The sequence below is a fragment of the Marmota monax genome, unplaced genomic scaffold, assembly GCF_021218885.2.
Source record: "Marmota monax isolate L192 unplaced genomic scaffold, Marmota_monax_Labrador192_F-V1.1 WCK01_AAM20220418_F8-fsc00460, whole genome shotgun sequence".
Lineage (NCBI taxonomy): Eukaryota > Metazoa > Chordata > Mammalia > Rodentia > Sciuridae > Marmota > Marmota monax.
This window is the reverse complement of record NW_026692817.1, coordinates 26,914-30,630: the sequence shown is the minus strand read 5'-3', so window position 1 is coordinate 30,630 and position 3,717 is coordinate 26,914. Positions and strand designations below refer to the sequence as shown.

Sequence of the window (3,717 nt, the reverse complement as noted above, 5' to 3'; positions counted from 1 at the left end):
GTATCTTCTTGGCCTTTTGGCTAAGATCAAGTCTAGCATTTATTCTTATCAATTTAAAATATGATATGATAGTAATTGGAGTTTTAGAGCAGTGGGCGCTTGCTTTGTGCACTCCATGAATAGACCTGATATTGCAGTACCTCCAAAAATTGTGCAACACACCCCACAAAAGAAGTTAAATTATAAATCCAGTCTACACTCAAAGTGTAGATATTATAAAAAGTGATGAATGCTAGGAGGTGGGGATCATTGGGGAACAACTTAAAGTCTGTCTACGATACTACTTTTATGAGGAAAATAAATAGTATTGAGCTGAATTTATTTTTTAACAATAAATTCATTTGATCAAATTATGATATATGTATCTATAAATCTACCACAGTGAAACCCACTATTCTGAATAATTAATGTGTACCTGTATAAAATGAAAGAAAAAAAAAACTTCTGTAAAGGAGTCAATCTTAGTTACATTTATTTGCCATTCATAATAATTTATCATACATTTACTTAGTTTTCCCTAAACATATCAATTTATAAAAGGATATTTGATATTACTGATGTAGTATCAGAAGTAATTTATATGATGAATTATAATAGGAAAAATTTCTAGTTCACTAAAAATTAATTACATGGAAAATCAAATTTTCTTTTTATCTCTCATATCCATAGTTTTCAAATGTATGTAAACAAATCTATGCAGAGATCCCTAAATTAGTAAACTATGTTTTTTTTTTTTGTTTTTTTTTTGTATCTGGCTATTTAATTTGTATACAATTACACAGTGTTTCATAACTTCTTTTCCTAGACAAGTTGCTCTCTGCCTTTGTATTTTGTCATGTCATAACTGTTCAAAATTCTGTGACTTCTCTTGTTTTGGATCCTCTATTGCCCACTCAGTGATAAGATTAGGCTTTGCCCAAGGAGGAGTGTTATTTTAATATCATTAGCATATGGTGATACCACATGCCAAGAAGGACAAAATGGGGATTATAAACCTGGAAAGGAGGATCAAATGTGTTTATGTTGAGAGGCTTAGGGAAGATTTTGTACTGCTAATTCTCAACCTAGTGTAAGAATAAAGTTGAAATTTCTGAAATTTATTCTTAGCCTTAGATAAAAGATTACTACTACTTTTGGTCAGTTTGCATTAAGAGGATCTTAAGGGCAATTTTTGGAAAAATGTTGTATTGGGGCAGCATTCTTGGCAGAAGTGGACCGAGGAAGGGAGGACAGTGAAGAAGAAATGATTTTGAGCAATAATGGAGATTAACTTTGGTCTCACCCTATGGGAGTCCTGGAGCATACTGTATCTCAGAATTGATTTCACCTAGAGGTACAGGAACTAGCCTTTGTCACCCTGCCAGTCAGTCAGTCAGTCATTGGTCTCTCATTGATTGCCCTGGAGAAAGGGAAAAGCTCATTTTTTGAAAGTCCAGAGGAAGAGCATCTATGATCAACATTTTAAAAAAAATCTATCAACATACTAGTAGACTGCAAGGAAGAAGTCATAATTGATTTAATTGTCATAAAAAAAGAATTGATAAAAATCAACACATGTTTAGTATGACAAAAGTATTAGTAGAATAGAAATAAAAGGAAATTTAACTATGATATTAAGTGTTTTATTCCAAAGAAACTGAGCAACCATATGTAATGAGAAACCACAGAGACATGCCTTTGGGCCAGTGAGAGTGAGAGGGTAAGAATGTCCACCACCATCGTTACCACTTCATGTACTTTGCAAGTATTATACTGTTCTATCAGAAAGAACACATAAATAACACATAAATATACAATGTATGAATTAAAAAGAAATAGATAAAATTCCTTTGTACATGCCATGAGGCTTTATATAGAAAAAATAAAATATAATTGGCAATAAAATATTCAAGTAAAAGGTGTTCACCAAAGTTGCTAGATAGTGATATAATAAATAAGATAGAATTTATAATAGAAACAAAAGTTATATAGTATTCAGAATAAATTTAACAAAGATACATAGACCTCTATTGTGAAAGTATTAAGTATTTTAAAGGCATAAAGGAAGATTTAAATAAATCAAGAGTTATGCCACAATTTTGGTCAGAAAGACATTTAATGTGTTAAATTCTCTTCCAAATAATTTATAAATTCCATGAAATAAGCTTTTAAAAATTTTGTGAAAGCAATAGTTTTCATAATTTTCTATATTAATTTTGAAAAATATTTAAAATGATAAAATTTTTGATTATGATATTAACATCTTAAAAGCTATTAATATAAAGTCATGTTCAAGCAAAATAGATTTTAGAAATGTGTAGAAATCATTGTTTAATAAGAAGGATATTACAATGAATGGTCAATGTTTAGGAGTAGCTAGGAGCAACCAGATCACTAAATACAGAAAATAAAATTAGATTCTTGAGGGTTACGAATTAATCTTCGTTCACTTAAAATAAACTCTAAATGGATGAAGAAAAAAAAATCTTGAAATTTAAAACTATAAAGTTAAAATAAGACCATAAAAGTATATATTTTAAATCTATTGTTAGGGATAATCTTTTAAACAAACTTTGAAGTATCACTCATAACCTGAGAAATTATGGATCTTATTATGACAAAATTAAGATTTTCTTTTTTATGAAAGACATTCTAGATAATGTACAGGGAATGTTCTCCTGCCAAAGGACAAGAAAAAACAGGGAATCCAAATAACTGAAAAAATCTTCTACATATATTCAAAATTTCTGGTAATCTGAACAAAGCAATAATGAATCACTACTTCATATTCATTAGATTGACAATAATTAGAAAATTAGATAATGCCAAGTAACTTTAGTAAACTTGTCCATTTACTGGAGATGGTACAGATACAATTGAAGAAGATGATTAAATTTTGAAGATTAAATTTATATAATTCATCATTTGCTGAAAGCCAAATTTGATTTTTCCTTACTTTGTATCTGCTTTTGAAAAAGTGTCCTCTGATTCTGAGGCACTTCCAGGCTGCAAGATAGTTACAAAAATCCTAATATTATCTTTATTTTTCCATGTCATCTTTGGAGAAAAAGAGGACAATATAATACCATATCCCCGGGCTGCGGTTGTGGCTCAGAGGAAAAGTGCTTGCCCAGCATGATTGAGGCACTGGATTTGATCCTCAGCCCACATAAAATTTAAAGGTATTGTATCCACCTACAACTAAAGGATAAATGTTTTAAAAAAATACCATATCCTTCTCTGGTTTCAAGAACCTAGCAAAATTAAGAAAGCCATAAGAATGAGCCTAGGCCACAATTTCTGGATAAATATTACCTTAAAGTACACTGGCTTTTCCTCAAGTATGCTAGAAATTAGGGCCAGTTGTGCTATCTGTAGAAAACTACATTCTTGCATATATTCCAAGTTCCTTGGGATGCTGGTCATAAAAATGGACAAAGCAATCAAAGCTGATTATATTACTGCTTCTGTAACCTAATAATTTAACCCATAACCTCCCTCCCCGCCCCTGTGATAACTGGTGTGGAAAGGCACTGTGGACATAAAGCACTTGTCCAGTTGACCATCGGACATTGAGAGGGATTGGGACACTATTTTGGGGTGAAACACTGTGTGAAATGGAGGTGCACCTGTCCAGCCTTTCACCTCTGGACTTTATGGAAAAGCTCCTGTCTAGCCCTTCACCACTGAATCTTCCTGGTGAGTATTTTTTGATAAATCTTATGTCTCACATCCCAT

General features: G+C 31.5%; 1 pseudogene; it reads left to right on the top strand.

Annotated features, from left to right (window-relative positions):
- LOC124095334 (U2 spliceosomal RNA) lies at positions 1 to 162 on the top strand (annotated as a pseudogene).
- Positions 163 to 3,717: the final 3,555 nt, after the last annotated feature.